This window comes from Trachypithecus francoisi, unplaced genomic scaffold (genome assembly GCF_009764315.1).
Source record: "Trachypithecus francoisi isolate TF-2019V2 unplaced genomic scaffold, Tfra_2.0 Lachesis_group12, whole genome shotgun sequence".
In the NCBI taxonomy this organism is placed as follows: Eukaryota; Metazoa; Chordata; class Mammalia; order Primates; family Cercopithecidae; genus Trachypithecus; species Trachypithecus francoisi.
The window spans coordinates 17,200,403-17,226,577 of record NW_022681457.1 but is presented as its reverse complement, the minus strand read 5'-3'; the positions used below and the strand labels follow the sequence as shown (position 1 = coordinate 17,226,577).

The following is a 26,175-nucleotide window of genomic DNA, read 5'->3' as shown; positions in this document are numbered from 1 at the left end:
GAACTTGGAGTCCAATGTTCGAGGGCAGGAAGCATCCAGCATGGGAGAAAGATGTAGGCTGGGAGGCTGGACCAGTCTCTGCTTTTCACATTTTTCTGCCTGCTTTATATTCGCTGGCAGCTGATTAGATTGTGCCCACCAGATTAACGGTGGGTCTGCCTTCCCCAGCCCACTGACTCAAATGTTAATATCTCTTGACAACACCCTCACAGACACACTCAAGATCAATACTTTGTATCCTTCAATCCAATCAAGTTGACACTCAGCATTAACCATTACAGATGGTGAGGCACCCAGGGACCAGCACCTAAAGGAAGGATTTCCCACCCTTAGGTCAGAAGGGAGAAGGGAAGAAGGTGTTATCAGAACCTAGCCGAGAACTGGCACCATCTGACCGGGGTGTTGGGGAGACAGAGAAAAGCCAGCCCAGTAGAACATTTGGGATGGTTTAAAGGGCCTGCAGAAGCAGATGAGGGGAAAGGCCAGTGAAATATGGGCTATTATTATTAAAGGGACACAATGTACATGAATAGACTTGGGAGTCCTAGAGATACAAGAATTATACCAAGAAACTCAAAATCTAAGAAGCTCAGATTTTAGTATTTTCAAATATCAAACTCATTATTCACCTGGAGAAAATAATTGGGTGAAATTGAGACCCCCCTTCCCATTTCTGTAGCCCACTGAATTTACCTCCCACTCATTTATGCAAAGCATGCTGAGTTAATTTATGCGTGTGCCTTCTTTTCAGCATTCTTCAGATGGGACACTTAGAAATAACGGTAGCACATTTATTTGCTTAAACCTTTCCTGTGGATGACTCTGCCCACTGCACCTGGGAGAGGGATTATGCCTCAGGAGAAGGCATAATCTACTCTAGCTATTAATAGGCTATCAGCCACTCCAGGGGCCATTCCCTAAAACACCCAGTGGATCAGGTCTCCATGTCCTTTTCAAAAATGTGCTTGGAAACCACAGCGATGCCTGGATAATAGCTCAGAATGTGTGGAACGCAGGGCTCCAGATTTTGCTGACCAAAAATAAAATGGATAAAGTCAAACGTGTCTCTGGCAGTGGGCTCTGCATGGGGAAGAGATGAAAGAGTGGCCAGGAAAAGGTAAGGTAACTCCAATATTAACCACAGTAGAAGGCCACTACCAGAAGGAGGATGAGAGAGATGGAGGAAGGAGCTATTGTTTCCAAAGCTCGAAGGAAGCTGGAGCCTCAGCAGGTCTACTCAGTAAGAACTTGGACCCACAAAGAGAGGATTGTCCAGTGGTAGACAGAATCATGGAGAAGATGCAAGCCCTGTTGGAGGGGTTACTCAAAGCAGGGAGAGACATATTCTAGCTGGTCTTTTCCTTCTGTCCACCAGTAATTTTTCTGCCAGTTTCTCCCATAAATACGATCTGCTCTGAAGCCACTTGGCAAGGAATATTAGAAACTGAATTTCCTTGCTATGTAAAACTAAGTAAGAAGTGTGGAATGGGATGGATGTGAAATCAAAGAAGCAAGGGATCAACACAGCTTTCTGTGCAAATGTTCATCTCTGTGCTGTCATCAATATCACACGTCTCTGAACTGTCCTCATCAGTATTACCAATCACCTGCCCATTGCCAAATACTATGGTAAATTCATGTTTCTTAAACTCTCAACAGCACTTGAATCAATCATTTCTTTTTCTTCGTTTCTTCACTTAGCTTCAGGGACACTTCCCTTAACTTCTAGCTTTTCTCCTAAACATTTGCTATGACTTTTAGTCCCTTTTACTGGTTTCCCTCCCCACCTCCCCACATTTCCCCATTTTCTATGTTGGAGTGCTTAAGGATGCTTTCCTTTGGTTATGTCCTATTTTCTGTCTTTACTCTTACTCCTTTGGTGATCCCACCTGGTCCCATGGACTTAAATGCCACCTATCTAGATACCATCACTCTGAAATTTCTATTCATAGACCCACCCTCCTGTGTTGCTCTGCTATTGGTATATCTGGATGTCTATTAGAGAGCTCCAGTTGGGTGCTAGTGGGCATCTCAAATAGTATATGTTCTAATTTTTAAAAATTTTTCTGACTGGGTGCAGTGGCTCGTGCCAGTGATCCCAGCACTTTGGGAGGCTGAGGAGGGTGGATCATCTGAGGTCAGGAGTTCGAGACCAGCCTGGCTAACATGGCGAAACCCCTTCTCTACTAAAATACAAAAATTAGTAGGGGTGGTGGCTCACTCCTGTAATCCCAGCTATGCGGGAGGCTGAGGCAGGAGAATTGCTTGAACCTGGGAGGCAGAGGTTGCAGTGAGCCAAGATCACACCACTGCACTCCAGCTTGGGTGACAGAGCAAGACTCTGTCTCCAAAAAAAAAAAAAAAAGAAAAATTTTTTTCTCCTGCAAATTTGCCCTTTTCCCACTTTGAGTTCAGTTCTGTGCTCATAGTAGATGTGGAATGTATATATACTCTAACAGCCATTGTGAATACATTTTTTGTAACCATTATGAAGTATTTCACAAGCCTTTCATTCAACAAATACTGGTAGAGTGCCTGAGAAATGTGAGACCCTGCACTAGTCACTGGGCAAACAAAAGTGAATCAGACATGGTACCTGATCTCGAGAGAGAAAGGGAAAGATGGCCATTTGTGCCTATTTGTGTATTTAAAATTATATCCTCCACCCAGCTTTAAGTTACCTGAGAACTAGAGTATTGTAATGGTTCGTGGAGTGGAAATGCCAGCCAGTTTGAGTAAGAAACAGGATCTTGAGGTCTCTTTCAGAAGCCAGGGAAGGTGCAATAATCAAACCCCAGAAAAGGCACGGACTTCTTCAGCAGTTTGTGGGTCTTTTCTCTAGTGGGCTGTAATAACAAGACTTAGCTTCAACTTCCATTGACACTGGAACAACAGAATCACAACATGTAAAAACAACAAGGGGGATAATCTCTGTGAACCCTAGCCTCCTTGTTTGTAGAATGGAGAGATGAATAATGCCCATAGTGTGGCTGTAAGGATTAAAGACCATAAAATGCATGAAAGATGGGGCACGATGCTTGACCACAACAAAAGCAGCTACTATTCATGGGGTATTTGCTATTTTTGTTTTTATTATTATTATTTATAACAACTCCTTGTTTTTTTATGTTGATGGAAGACCCAGGGAGAAAAAAGCAACTGACTTAATGTCGCCCTGTAAGTTAGGCAGGCACAGAACTGGGCCAGAACATTGGGCACCAGAATACCAGCCCAGCGCTGTCTTGATGACATTGTTGTGCCTCTTCATGAGGTTAGTCCTCTGGGCCACAGAGAATCCTAGAATCATCACATTTGAAGGAATCTTCATGTTTATAAATGAATCATCCACATTTTGCAACTAGAGACTGAACCTATCTGTGAATTAATGAACTCCCCATCTGAGTCCATCTGGGGCAACCTTTAGTAGAAATCTTTTAGAGAATGCTGTATTTATACCAAACTCAAATCCACATTTCCCAATTTCAGCCGCCTTTGTTTTGCCTTCAAAAAACATTCAGAAACTGAATCATCAGTTTTTTTTCCCTCTGACAGCTCTTGAGGTATTTAAAGAAATATATCATCTCATTGCATTTTCTGTCTTCCAGTGTAAATGTTTCCAACCATTCTAAGACACAAACCTTTTCGTTATCCAAGATTCTGGTCCATCTCATCCCCTGGGCCCTGTTAAATGCCAATCCTTTTATTTCTACCACATTACTGTTTCTCACACCATCCCATCTGCTCCATCTCCACTGTCACCACACTACTTAAGTTTACGATTACCCTTTCACAGAGATTATTGTGATTGCCTCTGTAGCCTGGTCTCTCTCTTCTACTTATATATCTGTAGTTCACCATCTACACTTGCAGTAAGAATGATTTTTCTTAAATGCAAATCTATTCCCATCACTTGGCTCCCCATTACTTACCAAATAAACTCTCCTTAGCACAGCATACGAAGATCTTCATGATATGACCTCTCCTTAGCACAGCATACGAAGATCTTCATGATATGTTTCACCTTTACTCTCCAGTGATGTTGAACTTTTGGAGGCAGACTTGGAATGGTTAACAGTTGAAGTAGGACATGAGAGTAGTCATAATGAGGGTAGTGAGACTGGAGCTTAGAAATGGGCTAGATTTGGAAGGCCCTTCAAAGTTAAACCCCCGAAGGAAATGGTTCTTTTATCTCCACCATCCAAAGATGACCACCAGATTTCTGTTGTGATTGACAACAGTGATGTTGGTGTCATTCACTGAAACTGCTATGCCCCAGAAGGAGCAGGCTGTGGGGACTGGGGGTGTGCAAGATGGGTTAGCACACTTTTTAGTGAGAAGTAGGGACCATGTAGCATGTACAGGCATGCACAGAAGCAAGGGGCCATGGGGGATATGCTACTGGAGGCTGTAGAGCAATAATGCAGCCTTGTATGTAATCAGCTTTTTTGTTGGCCAGAGGCATGCTTGGTTCTTATTAAGCTACAAATGAAGTGAATTCTGGAGATGAAAGAATAATAGAGTCCTGGCCCCTGTCTGACCTTGGAGTGGGAAAACAGCTTCAAAACAGCCATCATATGTGATTGGGGAAGATTGTTTTAATTGTTGTAAAGAAACATTCTATTTTGCTCAAAAGACTTGTGTGTTTATCCTTTAATCATGAAGGATGCCTCTGGGTGCAGCAAGTCTTCATAACTTGTTTTACTTTCCATGAGCAGGAGGTCACCCTTTAAGGAAAGAGAATGGTTCGTTATTTGCCACAGGAATAAGAGTTCAGCCAGAAAAATACCTTATGTCTCCAAGAGCGGTAGAACACCACATAGTGACCTCATTGGTGGCCAGTTGAACTCAAAAGTCAGAGTAATCCATTTTAATAGTGAAAGCCACCATTTTGTTATAATAGGTACTAACACATGATCAATAATTATACAAAAATATGTTCTTAAGATAGAGACATTAAGGTCCAGACAAGTTAAATAGTTTGTCTGTGGTCACACTTCTGTTGGGTATAAAAACAGACCCTGAACCCAGATCCGTCTGACTTCATCGAACATGGCCTCCTCATGCCCTTCAAAACAATAAAAAGGCTAGGAAATTGGTTTGGCTTATTAAGTAGCTGTGTGCAGAGATGTGGAGTGGCAAGAGTACACAATAATTAGCCACAAGACCTGAGTTTAGGGGCAGGGACAAGAATTACTTTCTCTTAACTGCAATTCTAAGCAACTCTATCTATTTTGCACCTGCAACGTAAGACTATTGTCTTTTTGCCTAATGATTTTGCTTTGATGTTCAAGCAAGAACAGTTAAATAAAAATGATTTATAAGCTTTAAAACCTTATACACATATGCAAAGATATTAGTCATGATGATGATTCTTGCTTATTATGATTGTGATTATTATAATAGCAGTCACTTTCTTTTTCTCTGAGCCCCAATTATCACATCCATAAAATGTTTAGATTTTACCAAATAGTTTCTAAGACCCTCTAAGCTCTATTAGCAAAGAATCATGAGATTTTTAAGTACAGAAATTAAGGGTCTAGGGTGTAAGAAACACTGGGGAGACCTCCTTTGGCTAAGACGATAGCAATGTAAACTGAAAACAAGGTGCTGTCAAATACTGTCAACTTAAGAACCTTGATGAAAACTCAAAGAATAAAGCCATCAAAACCCCAGAAAACCAATCTAGAAAACCAATTTGTCCAATTAGTTTAGAAAATCAGTTCACACATGCTTTGGGGCCACCTAAATAGGATTACATTTGTGCATGATTGGCAATGAGCATTAAGCCATAGATGGAAGCTTGCCCTGGGCTCGAGAGGGTGGTAATATGGAAGAGTTTATTGCCTGAAGAGTCTCCCCTACTGTAGCCTTCACCCATGAATCTTCACATTAGGTAGGTTGTAGAGATGTGTACAATTTAAAGGCTTTAGGGCATTCTCCTGTGAAAAACCCATGTGAGATATTTATCCTTCATGTTCCTATAGCTCTGGTCCTTTTCTAAGCACTTTGGCATCCATTTGCTCATTTGAACACAGCGTGACCCTGTGGAGGGTCCCGGCTGAGAAGCACAAAGGGTGGGTTGGGGCCCAAAGCCTGCCACCTACTTTTAGTGTGGGACTCAGACGAGCCTAAGTTTAGCTTAGGATTCCTTTCAGGAGGACTTTCCTGATTATCTCTTCACAGGACAGCCTCTTCATTTCTGTAAGTACCAGCCACTCTATTGGGTACTTCGAGGAACTTCAAATGAGCTAATGACCCTGTTGTGGTCAAGAGTGCTGGCCTCAGGATCCCTGGGAAATTCCCAGTATCACTACATCCTGGTGTCATCTTGCAAGAAGTACCTAACTTCTCTGTGTTTCAGATTTCTTGTCTTAAAGGGACAAAATTATATCTACCTTGTTGAGTCTTATTTTTTGAGATGGAGTTTTGCTCTGTTGCCAGGCTGGGGTGCAGTGGCACCATCTCGGCTCACTGCAACCTCTGACTCTCTGGTTCAAGCAATTCTCCTGCCTCAGCCTCTTGGTTAGCTGGGATTATAGGCACGCGTCACCATGCCCAGCTAATTTTTATATTTTTAGTAGAGATGGGGTTTCACCATGTTGGCCAGGATGGTCTCTATCTCCTGACCTCATGATCCTCCCACTTTGGCCTCCCAAAGTGCTGGGATTACAGGTGTGAGCCACTATGCCTGGCCTTAATAAAAATGAAAAGACATAATCCATTGAAATTATTTGTATTAGGGTTTCTCAACATCCACACAATTGGCATTTTGGACTAGATAATTCTTTGTTGTTGGGAACTGTCCTATGTACTGTAGGATGTTTAGCATCATGGCTGGCCTCTACCCACCAGATGCCATAGCACTCCAAAAATGTCTCAGACATTGTCAAATGTTTCAGGGGTTGGGGGGCAAAATTAATTTCCATTGAAAACCACTGCTTAGGCTGTCATGGTGTCTCACACCTGTAATCCCAGCACTTTGGGAGGGTGTGAGGCAGGCAGATCACTTGAGGTCAGGAGTTCAAGACCAGCCTAGCCATCATGGTAAAAGCCAATCTCTACTAAAAATACAAAACAAAAACCAGGCGTGGTAGTGGGCGCGTGTAATCCCAAGTACTCAGGAGGCTGAGGTATGGGAATGCTCGACCCTGGGAAATGGAGGTTGCAGTGAGCCGAAATCACACCACTGCACTCCAGTCTGGGCAATATAGTGAGATTCTGCCTCATTTAAAAAATAAATAAATAAATAAATAAATAAATAACACTGCTGCCTACACAATGCCCAATAATAGATCAATGAATGTTAACTATTACTGTGATTTGTATTACTGTGTTGTGATTATCAACGTCTTCTGAAGATGAAGTACGAATCTCCCCATTCTATACTACTATATAGAAGAAAGAATTCTGTTTTTAAAGCTGAGATAAATCAAATAATTCTAGTATCACAGATTTGCTGGCTCTAGTTCCCCCATGTGTATTAAATAGGCACAATGTGGCTATTTCTTAGGCTAGTTGAAGATTCAATGAGCAAGCGCAGATCAAACAGCCTGGTGCTGAAGAACAGGAGATCAGTGGCTGTTACCTGAATCACACTGTTTGGTGCCTTTGAGGAGGGGTGCTCTGGAAAGAGCCCTGCCAGCCTCAGAGGAAGGGATATCACTGGACAGCAGGTCACTTGCAGTGCTTGTCTCAACAGAGCAAAGTCAACATGTGGCAAGCACAGCTGGGGGCAGCTGTTCCCTCATTCCCTGAGGATAAAGCCCTGCTCTGTGGATGAGCATTTTTGGCACCAGGATAGACACAGCTAAGCCTAACTGGGTATCTGCCAGACTTGAAGCTGGCCTAACCTTGCCCACCCATCTGCAATTCTTTTCTGATTAGGAAGAAAGTAAATTCACCTCTGAGTCCTCTGCCTGGGGAAAAAAACTCTACTTTGGCCTGACTTTCAAGATACACAATTAGGATTCCCTAAAGGTTATCGGTGTCAGACTGGCACACAGTAGGTGTTCAACATACTTTCTAAAACCTTTGATGCTAGTTTTATGTATCCTGCTTCACTTAATCCTCACGCTAATCTTTTGGAGTCAATATTATTGAATTTTGTAGATGAAGAAAAGAAGGTTCAGAAGGTTAAGTGGATTTTCTAATAAAACATAACAAGTCAAGTGGTGAACCTTGCATTTGAATCCACATCTGTCTAATTCTGTGCCCTGTGATCTTTCTAATATTGCACCTGTAATGTACAAATCTGGGAAAGAAAAGTAAATCGGGAGGCTATCTCATGATAATTTTTTTTTTTTAACTCTCAAGTAGGGGAAAAGATTGCCCACTCACACAGCAGACCCAAGTAACAGATTAGTCTCTCCAACTTCATTAGGAACAATTTTATATCTCTGAAGATTGTGTCTCATTTATTTGCCCTTTTTCCAGGCAGGCTCAGTGTTAGAGGCTGAGAATTCTGATCGGAAAAGCCGCAGTCAAAGACCTCCCTGAATTTGAAAAGCCCACAGGAGAAAAGCAAGAGAGAATCCTTTGACATTTCTTTGCAAGATCCCAGTTGTGGCAAATTTTGTATTCCCAAGTGCTGTGGGGGCACAAGGCAGCAATGACCAGCTCTGTCTGTGAGAGTCAGAGCTTCCCAGTAAGGTAGAAATGAACTGAATCTTAAAGGGGGAGTAGGAAGATGTGCAGTGACTTGTCCCTGAGTCTGGTCCTGGTAAAGGGAACTTACTGTTTAAAGGCATAGTGATGTGTAAAGCAGGTGTTTAGGGAGCAACAAGTAAGGCTATGTGGTTGGATTTTAACATCTGTCATTAGGATGCAGACCTGGCTAAACATTTGCCAGGCCATCCATAGCCCCCTAGTATGTCAGATCCAGACATTCATAAGGTAACTGAAACCAGAGAAGGAACCTGGCCTGTTCAGGGACACTGGAGAGTGAAACTCACTCCTGATTCCCAGAACAACACTTCACCAAACTGAGCTGCCTCTTGTGTAATCACCCTCATTCTCATTTGGAGCCACCGCCTATGTGTCTCCTGCCTGGCCCAGATTCCTAGGGTCTCAAACCACATGAGACCTCGGAAGGGTGCATTAGTCATTTGCATTACTATCCGACCAGCATAGTTTCCTGGCCATGAAGCCTCCTGGCTTTGGAGAGGCGTAACGTGTGCTCATTTCCCTGCAGGGTTCAGCTTCGTTTAAGCTCAAACAAATGAGAAATGCTATGAAAAAAATGTATAGTCCTTGACCTTCTAGCTCTTCCAGTTGGCTGATGGCCTTGGGTGAATTCCTCCCCCATGAATCAAAGTCAGGAGCCAAGTTGCATTATTTTAAGGACTTCAGACTCAATGCCTTTCCCCTGTTTGCAATGCTCTCTCATTCCCTCCAAGTCCTACTGAGTCTTTGAGGCTCAGGCCAAGTGCCGTCTCCTCTGGAAGCCTTCTCCCATTCCACCTCTCCACAACGCCCAGTCCAAAGCTATCACTGTCTTCTGCGAACTTCTAAAATACTGTCTCTAATATCTATTCCACACCCAGCATATTTTAATTAAAATGTGAAAAAGGAAAATACAAATTTATGTCCTGTTACTTCCCCAAGATTATACACTCTGAAGGCTTCCCCCAGCCCTATGGCATTGTCTGTTTCAGGCCAGTGGCACATTGGCTTACTTCCACCTTGGGATGGATGTCATTCCTACCTCCCTACACACTGTTCTCACTTTGTTCTCCTTCTCTCCACCTCCATATCCACTCATCTGGCTTTCCCTACTGGGCCTTAGTAGATATTGAACATTTAACCATGGGCTACAAGTTACCATGTGACCTGAACTTCCCATGATGAACTGGCTGTTGTCTGGCCCACCAAGCCATAAAGTTGGGTGTGTTCATCAGCACTCTACCATCAAATGGAAGTGACATATAGGAGATGGGGCTCAAACAAGCCCTGGAGGCACAAGTAAGTTATGTGAAGAAGTGACCCAAATGCCCATGGTCCTCACTTCTAGGTTACCTTCTATCTCCCAGCCTGCACCCTGCATCCTCATGAGACGTTTTCTATGATAAGTTGACACCTTTGCCTACTTTCTGAATGACTACAGAGGCCTCTGAACTGGTCCCCTTGACTCTAGTCCCTTTCACTTCCTTTTCTCCACTGTAACTTGCCACCATGAACTTCAAAAAATGCTGCCCTGATCACATTGTCCTCAGAAAGCTGTGGCCCATTCCCACCCCTGTTGCTTGCAGAATTCCTGCTTACTATTCAAGGCCATGCTCATACTCTGCCTTCTGTTATCACTCCCCAGAGGGTGCAGCTGGTGTCGGTGCTTCTCAAACATTATTCCCAAAGGACCCTTAAGGTCACAGAAAAGTGATGAAGTGTCCCTGAAGGTCCTAAAGGTAAAGCCTGAAACAGAGCTCTACAAGAGTCCTTCTAAGACCAATGACTTCTCTAAGAATTATGTCAACTTTACCTTTATTCTGTGATATTTCTGGATGATTCAATATTACCTAATATTAAGTTACTTACATTTTCCTAGTAAATATCATATTCTGTAAAAACATGCTATCTTTATTCTCTAACTCTGTATATAGCACTGACATACCACCATTCCTCCCCCACATATGTCTTTCCAAGTTTGAGAAACATGAGCCCTTGAATACTTTTTTATTCTCCGATATCTCTTGGGCATGGTTCTGTGCCTGAAAAGTTCAGGAAATTTCACACTATGCTATGGCAATATGCACAGGACAGTCCTAGGCATTTGGAGTGTTCATAGATTCTCTGTATCAATTAAAGATTGCCTGAAATTGAAGATAAGTCATGACTATACACAGTCATAATACTACTAAACACCATGCCAGCAATGACAACTTATGTAGTGCTGACTCTAACCAAATACTTCCCTAAGCTCTTCATGTATATAAAAACACTGAGTTCTGAGAAACATACCATGAAATAGATACTGCTAACATCCTCATTCCAAATATATGATAAGAAAACTAAGCTTGGCTTTGAAACAGGCATTCTAGCTTCAATGACCATCACCTTAACCACTACATTAATACTTCTCAATTGTCACTAATATTATCAATAAGAGTAATAACACTAATAGTAATAGTAGCAGTTGCAGTAGCAGCTACAGTCACAGTAACTGCCCACACACATGCACATCCCTTAGAATTTAAATAAATCACATAAAATCTTCTTGAAATCCTGATAGTACAGATTCGTTTGTCAGAAGACCTTCATAAACAACTGCTCTCTGAGCTCTGTCTTCCTTTTCTACCCACAGAAGTTCAGGCAGAGGTCTCCCAAGATCCCTGTGGTTAAAATTTTCAGTGACAGCATGTTGAAACTAGATTGCTATGCATACAAATTGAGTCAGCTCTGTGACTATAAGTACTACAGGCAATAAGAAGGTGAAAATTCAAAGATCTCAATGCTTCTGATTGACATTCAAGAACCCACTTTGGTCTGGCTCCTACTAACCAATAGGCAGTCCTTAAACTTGAAGTCCTTTCCCAGAATAGAACACTTGTTGACTAAATGCAAGCTGATATGCCCAAATAAATCATGGAATAAAAGGAAATAGGATGCAGCTGTGTGCTCCATAGGCCTCCTCCCACTTCCCACACTGACCAGGTTACAACAGTGGCTGGTAAATGGGGCACTTAGGTAGGACAATATTATTCTTCATTCATTCTTAGGTAGGACAATATTAACTATTGTCAAGTGCAACTGGGTTACCACTCAAACAGGGAATACGGGAGCAAATGGAACCAGCTCGTGGTTTTGATTCCAAGAAAAGACTCTGTTATCAAAAGAAGCAAGGGAGCCAATGTGGGTGTGAAGGGGGTCGCTGGTGGTGTGTGGCTCTGTGCTGGATCATTATAAATCACTGACATCATTGATGTCAGTGTAACACATGTCCATCCCCAGAGCAGAAAGGATAGGGCAGTGCTGGGGCTGGAGTCAGTCAGTGGCAACAGGAGAAAGTCCTAGCAGAAGAGAAGCACTTCCGAAGGTCCAGCAGTCAGTAGTAAAAGGGAGCCAGGGACAGACTAAGAGTTGTCTTTTAGCCATGTCTCTCAATCAGCTGGAGGGAGATCTGTTAACTGGATAAGGAAGGAGTGATTAAGGTTAGGATTCTAAGATTAGGGGAAGAAGCAAGAAAAGACTTTAGGCTTGGATTTAATTGGATTGCCCAAAAAAAGTTATAAAAATATGATATCAGAAACACATCCTAAGGCTAATTTTTTAGGAAGGTGAGCAGAGTCCGAATATCAAAAACAGGTCAAGGCAGGAAAGGGATAAGCAGAAAAGGTAACTTGATGCACTTGAAATTCCAAATAAGGACTCCTAATGGTCTTGTATCTAGGGACAGCATGCATAGGATTCACCAAATGCTGATATCAGAAAAGCATTAGAGGCAGAGAAAATAGCATCCTCCAAAACATAAAGGCCTGAATGTATATGGCATTTTGGGAAATATTGGGCCTGTGATTGAGGGAAGTAGTACTTAGAAAATGTCAGGTGGAAGCAGATTACATAAGACCTTGAATGTCAGATTGCCTGGAATTTTATTGTAGGAAGTCAACAATCTGGGTGATGCTAACTGGTGGATGACAGAGGGCAAGAGGAAGACAAAGGGCCCATGGTTGGTGCTTAGTAGAAAAAAATGAATAGTATGATAAAATCTGCTGTAGGATGACACAGCAAATAAGTTAATTAAGATATTCAAGTTAGAAGAGATCTTGGAGACTGTAATTTCTTCATTTTATAGTTGAAGATACAAGTCTATAGAACAGGAACTCATGGTCATGTAAGACAACTAGAACCTAGTGCTCTTTCCATTCCATTGTACTTTGAGATTGCAGAAAAGGTTAACCAAAAACCAATTGAGTTCTCCAAAATTTGATATTGTCAGTTATAAAAATGAGAAAAAAAATCTAAGTTCCTTGTGGCCTGGGAGTGGGACTGAATAATAAAACTCAAAGCCAATTTTCTGACCTAATTTCAGATTCCAAGAACTTGACCATGGGCCGCCCTTGGCTCTTCTCTCCAACTTCTGCAGGTCAACCTCATATGCATTTGATCCTTTGGTCTTCAAGTCTTTTAACTCACAAATTGCATAAAACATTGCAAAATCAAAAATATAATTGCAAGAGATTTTCTGTTTTGTGTGGAAATGAAATCTAATTCCAGGAAACAGCTAGATGTCAAATCCAGGGAAAGATAAGATTAATATGAAGATAAATCCATTCAAGTTACCAGCCACTATCTGGTAACCCTAAACAGAGGGGTAGAAAACAAATTTTTAATACCTGGGTTTCCCAAGAGAGCAAAGACCCACTGCTTATGTCCATTTATTTTCTCACTTACACTGGTGCCATAACTGAGGTAGAGATACTCGAAAGAGCAAATGGAGCCCGGAGGAGGAAGCCATCATTACTGGGGAGACCAGAAGGCTCACCAGAAGAAGTAACATTTGAATCTGTTGAAAGATTAGAAGGTACTTCTCCTGACACAAGACAGGAGGAAGGTTATTCCCAACGGAGGAAATAATTTGTGCACAGACATAAAAGGGACAATTGAGTGGACAGCCAATATAGTTTAACATGACAAAATGAGACTGAGAGTATGGAGAAAGAAAAGCATTTCAGGCTTGTGCAAGGGCAGATGTGTGCAAGAACACGGTGTGTCAGAACAATATCAAATAGTTACATGTGGGTCAAGCCGAAGCACAAGGAATATAGACGGAACTGAGGCTGCAACTGGGAGGGGTCAGGCCAAGGAGGGCTGTGAATACCTGGCTAAGGAATCTGGCTCTTATTCTGCAGCTGGGGACAGGAGGCCACTAAAAGTATATGAGCAGGAGAGTGACACCATTTGAATTGTGCTTTGGGGAAAATAGACTTTTCCTCGTTTCCTCACCTGCACCAACATCAGCCTTCTCTAAGCAACTTACCACTAACAGGAAGACTGCTCACGGGACCCTTACCACTGCTACCTGGATTTGCCTCCTTTGTGCTGTGAACAGCTCAAAGGCAAGGATAAGGTCGAAATAACCTCTGTATCCTGGGCACCCAACACAGTCAGCCCCGTGGAAATGCTTATTGACTGAATTCAGGCTGGTATGCCCAAATAAATCATGCAATAAAGGGAAATAGGATGCAACTGTGTGTTCCATCGACCTCCTCCCACCTCCCACACCGACCAGGTCCCAACAGTGGCTGGATAAATGGGGCAAAGTTGTTTCTTCATTCATTCTTTGACAGGACAATATTAACTACACTCAAGTGCCACTGATTACCACTCATAAAGGGAACATGGGAACAAATGGAACCAGCTCCTGGGTGACTGGGGGGGGTAGTATTTCCTAAGATCAGGACATCATGAATGCATCCCACTCCATTCCTCAGGCCCCACTTGGTTCTGCCCACACAGATTCCTATCCTGCAGAGCCAAGACATTTCTGATATTAAAGGTAGCTGATTAAGTGTGAACATAGCTGCCTTCCTAAGACCTATGTGTACCTAGCTCAAGGCATAAGATCCTTCCAGACAAGTAGCTGTGCCAGACAGCAACACATCTATTATACATCTGTACTGGTTCTCGCAGCAACATTGCAACGTCGGTCTTACTGTCTCCATTTTACAGGCAAGGGACCCAAAATCTAGAATGGTGGAGTGGTTCTCAACCCTGGTTGTCATGGAGAATCACTTGAGGGATTGGTAAATACTAACAACCAGACCCCAGACCAGATTGCTTGAATAAGAGTTTCTGGGGTGAGGCTCACACATTAGTGTCCAGGGTCACACTGCTGGTGAGTAGCAAACCCAGGACTGAAACTCAACTTCTCCTAGCCTCAGTGTCCTTTCCAAAGCCCCATTTGTAGTAAGCAAAATTCTGCTTGAGAATTGTCCCTGGGAGCTTTAGGTCTGGTGTAAACATTCAGAAGCTGGGTGGGAGGCAGAGGAGGGGACAGGAAAAAGGCGTCGCATCAATTTTCCAGTTCCCTAGGCTGCTTGCTTTTGATCTCAAACCAAACGATTTATTTGTGGCTTCTGTGGCCCATTAACTGTTTAGATTCCTGCTCAGAACACAGCACAGTCTCTTTCCTGCCAAGCAGGGGTATCCTGGCACTGGGGCCTTGCCCTTGCCTCCTCTTTGATTGGGGCACTGCTAAGGGCAGTTTTGGCAGCTTTATGGGCTGCGTCTCAGGCTGCTGACGTGGCCGCTTGATGGATGGCCTGCCGTGCTGTGCTTCTGGGGCTATGCCCCCAACTTCACCAAAGGAGCTTGCTTGGTCATGTGTTTTGGCTTCTTCTTACGAGAAGATTTGTGTTCGCCCATGAATCACAGAGTAGCCATGCTGGAAAGAACCTTATAGATCATCTGGTCCACCACGGCCACTATTATCACTCCCCAGACATTTCTCTGATGAGAAAATGGAAGTTTATTTGATAATTATTAATTATGAAGTTCAACAGAGTAAAATATTTCTATACCAAGAAATTATCATAAAAATGTTTATTTTACATCAAATATATGCCAGAGACTTTACATATATTATGTTGCTTAATCCTAAGGGCCACTCATATTGCACAAATCCAGGGGGCACCATTTATCTCATAGAGTGTATATTGCTTTACGGATGTTCAAGAGCCTCCTATAATAGTGCTGTTCACAATTTGAGTGGCCATACCTGGTAGCCCTCTTAGGATTGCTGGTAACCTTAAGAGGAAGCAGTCATTCCTGTAGTGGTTCCGAGTACTCAATACCCACTTCCTTCTGCAGCAAAAATGGATCATTACATGAAGATTACCAGCCAAATGGGAAACAAGTACCACTTTTCAGATGTGTTATCATAATGTGTATCAGGCAGTTTCTGTTACATAACAAACCACCCCACAATGTAGAGGCTTAAAGCAGTTAACTATCTGCTGTTGCTCACAAATCTTTAGGTCAGCTGGGCAGTTCTGTGGATTTGGGCTCTGCTCAGCTGATGTTGATTGAGCTCATTGAAACATCTTCACCACCTCATGGGTAAACCATCCCATTCTAGGATGGCCTTGGCTAGGCTGGCTAAGATAACTAGGCCTCTCTCCATTTGGTCTCCCTTCAGGAGGTTACCCTGGCTGTTCACAGGAAGGTCAGAGTTTCAGAAGAGCAAAGGGAGCAGGTAAAACCTCTTGAGGCCCAGGCTCAGGACTTACATAATCACTTCTGCTTCTCTATTTGGCCAAAGCGAGACACAAAGCCAGTTCAGATTACCCGGGTAGGGTAATGAAGTCCACCTCTGAATGAGAACAGGCACAAAAATATGTGACCATTTTGGTAACCTATTGTCCCTATAACTCAAAATTAGAGTTATGGGTTAACTCTGTTAGAGAACATGGCTTAGGTTTCCATTTGAAAATGGTATGACCTACACTTTCCCCATAATGTACCAGTCTGACTAGCAGCTGTCCAGTTACAGGTGGAAAAGCTGGAACACAGAACAAAAGACTGGGATTGTTGTCCAAGGCAGTGAGTTCATTTAATAGGAAGGGGTTAGCATTTGACTTTCATTGGGACCTATCACTTTAGATAATCTGGTACATATCACGTTAGATGCTCCTTTTAAAGAGAAGTGTGTAAGGATCTGAGAGTCTATAGGTGTTCCACTCAGCACTGAGAGGGGAGTAGAATGCAAGTTCTTCCCTCTATGGTTCAAGGTGGGAATGTGGGAAGAATAGAGGAGAGGGTCCCTTCCTGATCAACAACCCCCAAATCTAGACAAGGAAATGGAGGCTACGGGAGATTAATATACATACCCAAGAACACATAGTCGACAAGGTTAGGCATACTACCCAAATTGTGATACGAAGGCCTACTAAGATCAGCCGTGCTTGGGTTTCCATCCTCAATAGCTTCTAGCCTTCTCCTGAGGGCCTGACAAGGCTCTCAAATGTACTGAGCAGCTAATTTGAGCCAAGCACCCTTCTAAACACTTTCATATAAATTAGAGCATAAATTCTTCACACTCTGAATGACAAGCATGATTATCTTCATAATTAAGGACATAAAACACAGGTAGAGATGTTCAAGATTACACAGTAAATGGGATGACATGGACCTAATTTTGAATTCAGGCTCTTACCAAATCCAAATGCTTTCTTCATTATAGTATATTCACTCGGTTTTCTTGTCATGCATTATATGCATTAGGCAAACAGGGTTATTTTTCTCCCCAAAAGATTGTTTTATTCTTTAGTTCTTGCTTTTGCTCTACCTGAAATGTATCAGCAGCTACTCTTTTATGATGTAAATTTCCCCATTCCCACCCTCATTGGCTGCCCTAGCTCTGCCTATAAGATTCTCATTATTTTTTAAAGACCAGCTCACAGACCACCTTCTCCAATATCCAAAATTAAGATCTACTCTTCCTTCATCATTCCAGTAGGAAATCATCTCTCCCACTCCCTCCGTGCTCCTACAACATTTCACTTCACACTACCATTGCTATTTACTTATTTATGTCTACTATTTACTTGTTTATGTCTACTATGCCTTGAAAGCTTATTCACAGGACTCATCATTGTAACCTCAATGCTCAGAATATAGGTTTGTCATTGACTGGGAGGATAAAAGCAAAATATAAAAAATAAAAAAAAGACATGATTTCCATGCTCAGGTGGCTGGTATTGAGTAAATCCCCATTAGCTGCTAGCCAACCTGGGAAGACTGCCTGGAGGAAGGAAGCTGTGGGTCTGAAATCCTAAAAAATGTCTGAATTTCATCAATGCTTTCAGCTCTTCTCATCCTTTTGGTCTCTAACGTCTAAAAGGCTTTGAAATTGCTTTGGTAGAAATCAATAGTTTGTCAAGCTTAGTCACAGCAGTTTTTGGAAAACAGAAGGGAAAAAAGTATGCAAAGACTGGTGTAGTAATTTAAGTTTTATCCAAATAAGATGTTCCATGAAATGCAGAAGACTGCTTAAAGTGACACATTTCTGGCAGCTGTGATTATCCCTGGGAAAGATAAAAGGAGGATGGGAATAAAGCATTTTGTAGGAGCTCTCACCACTTCTAAACCAAGTCCCTTTTGTTTCTAATTCTCAGAGGAAAGAGGGGATGAGAATAGAGGCTTTCTAAAGATAAAAGAGTAAATGTTCATGCCATGTGTGTCAGGTATCTGATCAATTCTAGCATGTGTATGTTACTTTATAATCTATAAAGTGTTTTCCATCTATTTTCTTATCCTACAATAAGTCTATAGAGTAGATAAACCCATTGATAATCAGGGAGTGCTGGACACTTAAATTCACAGTATAATTTAAAATTTTCATTGTCCTTTTGAAGAGACTTTTAGCATGACACATGTTTTCTTTGTGATGACCTTTGATTTTTCTTCCAAGACATAAAGGCTAACTCTTTGAAGACAACTCTCCCCCACCAGGCAATCTAATTCAAAGGAAGTGATCCAAGACACAAGAATAAAAGGGGCAAGATAAAGGCTTGAAGTAAAAGAAACATTGCTGGTCCTAGATTCTAGTCTGGGTTTGCCTGTGACCCACGGCATGGCTTTGAGCAAGTTGCTTCAATTGTCTTAAGTTTTGCAGCCAGAGAGTTAACTGTTTTCTCCTCTCTGCTCCCAGAATATTTTCAACACTGTATTATAATTTAAATTTTATAACATATGTATTATTTATTTATGTTACCTCCTCAGAGAGACTTTCCCTGACCATCCTGTGTATGGTGGTTTCTCCCACCGTTATTCTATCTCTGCCCCTCACTTGTGAATTTCATAACACTAATCATAATTGCTCATTATTTTCTTTGTTTCCCTACTTACTTGGTAGAGGTTCTGGCTGCCTCCCCATCTAGAATGCCAGCCTCATGAGGACAGGGGCCAGGACTGTCTTGTTCACCAGGCCAGTGCCTTGGTGAAGCAGATTCTCATATCAGTGGAGTGGATGATGCCTCCTCTAGGAGAAAAAGAACTCTTCTTTGAGTTCTCTGTTGGCCCAGGGTCTAGCACAGAGCTGATTCTCAATAAAGGATGATGTTGAGGGGCGGGAATACACCCCTGTCATCCCTCACCTCATACTGCAGCCTTGGCCCATGAAGGAGAGAACAACTCCTATCCTTGTACTCAGTGCCTCTGCCCCCAACCAGTTGCTTCCCAGAGAAGGAGGAATTGTCCACCTGGTTGGATTAGATCCTAACAGTACCATATCCTGAATTGTGAGCAGGTGATGACACACCATGGAAACACAGCATGCAGCTGTGAACACATCCTATTGTGCTTCCTGAGGCATGAAGAGGAAGAGGAGGCTCTTCCCCCCTGCCATTCTGGGTCCAAGCATGGTGAACTATTGTCCATTTCCTGTCTGCCTACAGTAAGCATCTGCCAGGGAGACATCCCTCGACTATTCTTCCATGTGACTTGTGTTAAGGTGAAAGGATCAGGCAAGACATCCTCATTCTTGTGGCTGCTTGGGTAAGTAAACCTGGGATTGGCTTCCCTAAACCAGATATTTTTCTTTGCAGATCTGAAATTGTAGACTCAAATCTAAGTCCAGGAGGGGAAGGAAGGCACGTTTCAGTTTGCATCACTTTCTCCAATATATCCTTTACCACTGTTTTGCAGTGGGGTGTTCTATGATTGCCCAGACCTTAACAAACTTGGAATTTTATTTTTTGTTTTGTTATGAATGTGTCTATAGGGTACCTCCAGAAGGCAGGAGGGATAATTCTGAGGACTTGACCACTAAACTGGACTGCCAGTCCCCAGGAGTGCTTTGTTTTCTGGTCTATGGTTCCAGACAAATTGTATCCCAAAAAGGCAGAATTGCTGAGTGTTGAGTAAGAGACTCTAAATGTGAAAATCATCCTAGGTGACTCCTATACACTTTAAAGTTTGAAAGCATGTCCTAACAATTGGCTGAATAAGTCTGTGAATTTGACAGATGGACCTTATAGATTGATTAGCCTGCTCTGAGATCATAAGTTTACTACCTTACTCTCAAGTGACAATCCAATTAACAAGAGGAGCTTGCTAGTTGAAGACTTACGGTCCTTGGTATTAGACCTACAAGAGTTAGCCACAGCTCAGCTGTTCCCTAGCCATACAACCTTAAGCTGGGTACTGAATCTCCCTGCATATCAGTTTCTTCAACTTGTAAAACTAGAAGAATAGTACCCATTTCTCAAGGAGGGTGTAAGGATTGCCAGTAACATATATGCCGTTTTTAATGCATAGAAGTAGTTAGTGAATATATTATGAAAGAAAATGAACAAAAAATAACCTCCAACCCTGTAGGGCAAAAAGACAGAATGATGGGAGATACTTGTATTGTGGAGTCTATAGGAGGCTTTGAACTTTTATCCAGATTCTGGAGTAAACAAATGCAAAGACACACTTGGACATGACCACACATCAAGGCCATTACTACAAAATAGAACACAATCTATTGTGATCACTGATAATTCTGAACCAATTCTGGTTTTTTTCCAGCTGAACTCTACCAAGACCTTATGGCAGGAATGTCATGTTTCCATAATCTTGAAGATACCAAGTACATTATCTGCTCTGCAAAGAGGCGTAAAGTACACAAGGCCTCCATGTTTCATGTTAGAAACTTCAGTTAATAGAGATCAGTAAAGCTAATTGGAGCTCATTAGTTGTAGAGGCCAAGTATTCTCATAGAAAAATTATTCCCAGGTCACAATTAGAGAATGTCAATGCTAGAAGATACTGAAGGGTGATTTTTTTTTAAATTCAATCCCCTATTTTTTTTTACAAATGAAAAACAGGCCCAGAAAGGGGAAGTGACTGGCCGCAGGTCAGCCATGTCACCCACTTCTGATTAGAACTGGAGTCAGGAACTAGCTGGAAGTCAGAGCTCCATCACAGCTGACCATAGCAAGCCATGGTGCAAGACCTGGGCAAACTTCTAGAAATCCATACAGAAAATATCAAAGAAAAGCGGTTTCCCTGGCGTGGCTGGGTCCTCGGCTAGAAGGGAGGACTCGGCACCTTTGCCACACAAAGCCTGGGTGATCATCCTTTCCCTGTAGGAAGCCACAGAAACCCCTTTATTGTTGGAGGTTGGTGAGGACTCAATAAGTTCTTTCCCCAGGAGATCAGTTTCTAGGAAGCCAACAACCAGTCTTTTCATTTTATTTAGGCCTCACAATTATCCACGGAGATGGGCATCCTCATTCCAAACCAGCAGAGGAACAGACAGAAAGTTGCAAATGGCTCTCAGCCTCCCTGTCTCATGGCTCAGGGTGGCCAGCCCTGACTGGAAGCATAGCTACCTAGTTCTGAGGACCTTCTGTTCTCACCATACCCCGCTACTCATGCATATTGCTTCACCAATAATATATACCATGTTTATTTGTTTGTTTGCTTTGTTTCTCTGATAGAAAATATTCTCCATGGGGGCAGGGGTATCTTGTCTGTCTTGTTCTTTAGCATTTCCTTAGGCATTTAGGCAATGGTGGACACTTCTGTAGGTGTTCAGGAAGGGGAAGATAGAGGACAGGGAAAGGAGGAGGGAGAAAAGGAAGAAGTGTAGAGAGGAATAAAGGAAGAAATTCTGCCTAGGTACCCTGCACCTCTATCTTCTGTTCTAGAATCAGATCATTCCAATGACAACCCCTCAAGTATACACAGCTTCCACTGTTTATAAAATGTTTTGGCATTCTTTGGATTCTCCCTATAACCACATAAAGTAGAAACATAAGGGCTCTGTATCCCGATTTTATAGATACATTCACAAATTGATCATCTCCTGAGAACTGCCAAGTACTAACAACTGTGATAGCCACGGATGCACCCATGACCATAATAACCTGGTTCTAATGGGGATTTCTTTTGACCTGTCTCCCAAAATAGAGTATTGCAGGCAACAGGAAGACCATAATGGGGCTGTGTACAAAGAGAGGGATTTGCTCTGAGTCTTCCCCAAGCTCCATGCTCCAAGCAAGGTTAGAACCTTGAGATGAGTTTTAGAAAGGCGTGTGCAAAAGGAACAGTGCATACAAAGGCGTACACATGTGAGAAGTGTGGGGCCTTCCAGCAATGTGTCTGGCACCTAAGGTGCAGAAGAGTAGAGGCACTGGCCTGGGAAGAGAGCACAGTGACCAGACCTCAGAGAGCCCTGAATGCCAGGTGAATAAGCTTGGACTTCAGCCTGGAAACATATGGACACACTGACGTGTGTACATCAGAAAGGGGCCACATCTGATCTTCATGTCAGAAGATCACTTTCAAGGAGGCAGCAGAGAAGATAGAAAGGAGAAGAGCAAGGCAGAAAGGGCAGCGAGAACATTTCCAGGGCTGGAAGGATCATCCTGGAGGAAGAGGAAGAGGGCCCGCACCAGGCAGCCCTAGGACTCTGCAGCAGAGAGACTCAGGCAGAGTCAACAACAGAATGGGCTGTGCTTCTGGGAGAGGAGAGATCTGCCCAGGGTCTCCACAGCAAATAGGTGGTAAACTTTGGTCTTCTGTATCCTGGGTCAAAATTCTTCCCATTGCAGGGCAAGTGCTGCCTCAGACATGAACCTTCTTGTCAGCTCCCCCAGGAGTGCTGCGTTCCCCAGGAACCTACCTTCTGCTCAGCTACCAGCTCCTGGCCCTATCCCTCCCTGCCTCTGCTTACCACCACAAATAAAAGCTTCTTTACCTTCCAGGGAGTGTTAGAGATTACAAAGCTGACAGCCATAGGCAACAATGTCCTCTACCCTTGAGGGTTAAGGTGGGCCACTACCACCTACTGAGGCACCTCCTGAGGCACCTCCTGTTCATTCATTCATTCAGCATTTATCTTGTTTATTTTGTATTGAGCACTGGGACCCATCTGGCCTCTCAGGACTTCTCTACCATTGTTCTTTTGAAGATTTATTTAATGCTAAAGCGCAAAGAGATTTATGAGCTTTACTTGGGCTCATGGTAGCCATGTGATGTGTCCAGGGCCACAGCAAGCAGGTTAATAGCTCAAGATCTGAATTCACTTCCAACCCCATGGGATTTCCATGACCTCTTAGTGGCCTAGGCAATTAGGACTTCATCTTTGGTCTGATCAAACCAGAATGGTTTTCATAACAGGAACAGGATCCAACAGGGGAGTGACTGTCCTCGGTCCCTAGGAGAGACAATGGCAGATCTGGTTGCTCGACACCGTGCACACCAGCAGCACTCTGATACATATGGTGTTTATCCTTTCCTCATTCTTTGGTGATGTGCTCGTTGATGAGCTGTGGAGCATATCCAGAATGTTTTTGGAGCTGTTAGCTATTATGTCCTAAAAAATAATAAATTGCACACTGTGGCTCTGTTTCTTTCTTTCAAAGCAACTGGAGAGCTAAAAATACCAAGCTCCTTCCAGGGCCCACATAGTGTCAGAGTTACCACCAACGGGAGGGTCCCACTGGCCCTGGAGACCTTGTTGACTTTGAAAAGCTCACTCAGCACCAGCTGGGAGCCCTCCTGGCCCCAGTGTCTCCTGGACACCCAGCCGGGCAGGCTCCTCTGTGCCGACACAGACAGCAGGCTGCCCGTTGTTGGCAGAGCACAGAGCTGCACCCCCAACCCGTGGCCTGCCTGCTCCTTGGGCCACCAGGTCAGTGTTTATTATTCCAGATGATAAAGCATACTGTCCTGAGGAGTTCAAAGCCCCAAATAACACGCTGGCTCATGGGCAGGAAAGTTGCCATTGTTCATTTCCTAGAGCTGCAGGCTAGCCTTTTGCTCCCTTCCCTCCTCTTCTCTTCCTTCCCTCTCTTCTCTCTCTAGCCTATTTTCTTCTTTCTTTCTCGGGCCTTATCCCCTATTCTTCTCTTGGTCTCTCCCTTTTCTTTTCTCTCTAGAGTCCCTGGGGCAGATGGGTAGAAAATAGTTTGAAAACCCCTGGGTTAGAGGCTAAGGGCCTTCATGCCACTGAGATTGTCTGAGTCATTCCTTTCCATTCTGTCTTCAGCCACAAGTTTTGAATGGGAGTTTAAAAGGTGGGTGCTAACTGATAAATATCTAGCTTTTAGACCAGGGGACAGAAATCCTTGGTCCACTCTGCCTGGGATCTTAGTATATTAAAAGGCATGAAAAGAAATGGGAATATCTATATATACTGAAATTGACCAGAAAGTTAGACAGTTCTGCAACCTTGCTAGATTTGTGATTATAGGGAAATTATTTCTCTGTTGGCCTCAGTTTCAAATATGTCTAAAAGAGTTAGGAATCCCTGTCTTGCTTTCTTTCAGGAAGGATTAAAATCACCTAAGATCATAGACAGTAAAATTCTTTGGTACCTATGCAAGAGTATAGTAATATATTTTAGGCAACCTACTACCCATGTTTATTGTGAGAATAAAATGAGGCTGTATATAAACTCTCATATATAGTCAGGCACAAACGTTAGCTACAATTATTTGCCATTGAGTAGGTTCCCAAAAAAGCAGACTGAAATGGAGATGTTCATGCAGAAACTACATAAGGGAGTGCTATCGGGATGGCCCGATGAGATAGGAAAGGGAAGGAAGCAGGGTCAGGCAGAAGAAGAAATAAATTTCAGTGCAGCCTCAACACATCTCAGCCATCACTAAAGAAAGCTCTAAAGCTGAAGGGTCTTTAAGAGTTGCCCTAAATGCAGATAAGGGGGTCAGGCATTTATACCTCTGCAAAGTTTAGTCACTAGACATGGGCTGCCCCAGAAAAGGGGTGTGATCTTGGGAGAAGCAGTGCTCTTTTTTTTTTGAAACGGAGACTTGCTCTGTCGCCCAGGCTGGAGTGCAGTGGCCGGATCTCAGCTCACTGCAAGCTCCGCCTCCCGGGTTCCCGCCATTCTCCTGCCTCAGTCTCCGGAGTAGGTGGGACTACAGGCGCCCGCCACCGCGCCCGGCTAGTTTTTTGTATTTTTTTAGTAGAGACGGGGTTTCACCGTATTAGCCAGGATGGTCTCGATCTCCTGACCTCGTGATCCGCCCGTCTCGGCCTCCCAAAGTGCTGGGATTACAGGCTTGAGCCACCGCGCCCGGCCGAAGCAGTGCTCTTCAACTGCTACAATCCTCAAAGGGGACTAAGAACTGGAGCAACTGGAGGAATAACTCCAGTTGTTCTCCTCTTTAGAACAGAGCAGAGGTCTGAGTCATGCATCCCAGTGTTTCCTACATCATCATTATATAAATTATACATTATATATTATATAAATCATATATAAATTAGTGATTTTTTTATTGCCTCATAGCTGAAAAAATCTGATATTGGCCTGAGTCTGTAATTACAAGAGAGATGTAGGACAATTATTTCTACCTAAAAAACCGGTAACTAAAGCATGTTCCAGTGGAACATGTCAGACTGACTGATATAATAGGTCCACAACATAGAATCATGATTTACAACCTTCCTAATGTTCTCCCAGCCTTGTGCTCTCTGTCATACCCTACTGGCCAATTCTATGTACTGCCTCTCGGGTTCATTCTTACTCTCCACTCTGATTCTGTCACTCTACTACTTAAACATAACCAATGGCTTCCATCTCCTAAGGAAACAGTCAAGATTCCTCTTTACAACCTGATCTCACTCTGCCTTGACAGCTTCCTTCCCCACCTCTCCTTCCATCCCTCCACCTCTTGACCCCTACAGCCTTCATATATTTCAGGGCAGCCCTGTGCCCATGTCTGGAATTCTTTCTCCAAGTCTTCCTCAGGATGGATTGCTACATATTCTCTGAAGCCCAGCCCAAATGACTTTTCCTTTGTGCATCCTCTGTGTCCTGTCCTCACCTTGATTATAATATCTAGATAAACTAATAATCAAACACATTCAATGTGAAGCTTCTGATACTAGATAGAAACAGGGCACTGTGATGAGGAATTATCTTGGCTTTAAGGCCAATTGACCTTAGTACAAATCTATGCTACTGTTTCCTGACTTTAAGCTGTTAAGCAAATTATAGGGACTCAGGCTGTTTCCTTACCAGATAGTCATCATAATACCTACTTCAGAGGACTGTTGTGAAGACAAAATGAGACGACAGCTGTAAAATACCTGGCTGAGTGCCTGGCATGAAGTTAGTGCTCCACACACCATAACTGCTATGGGGGGACAGGAAAGAGGGGAAGTCCTCCACTTCTGCATTTTCTTCTCTGGGCATCTAGATACTCACTAGGCTATAAGCTC

The 26,175-nt window shown here is 43.0% G+C and overlaps 1 long non-coding RNA gene across 1 annotated transcript in view; it reads right to left on the bottom strand.

Moving 5' to 3' along the window:
- Positions 1–4,027: 4,027 nt before the first annotated feature.
- The window catches only part of LOC117091969, a 173,882-nt gene continuing 151,734 nt past the window's right edge, over positions 4,028–26,175 (bottom strand). The window contains exon 3 of the long non-coding RNA XR_004440584.1: positions 4,028–4,724. This is a non-coding gene — a long non-coding RNA (uncharacterized LOC117091969). The remainder of the gene's footprint in view (positions 4,725–26,175) is intronic.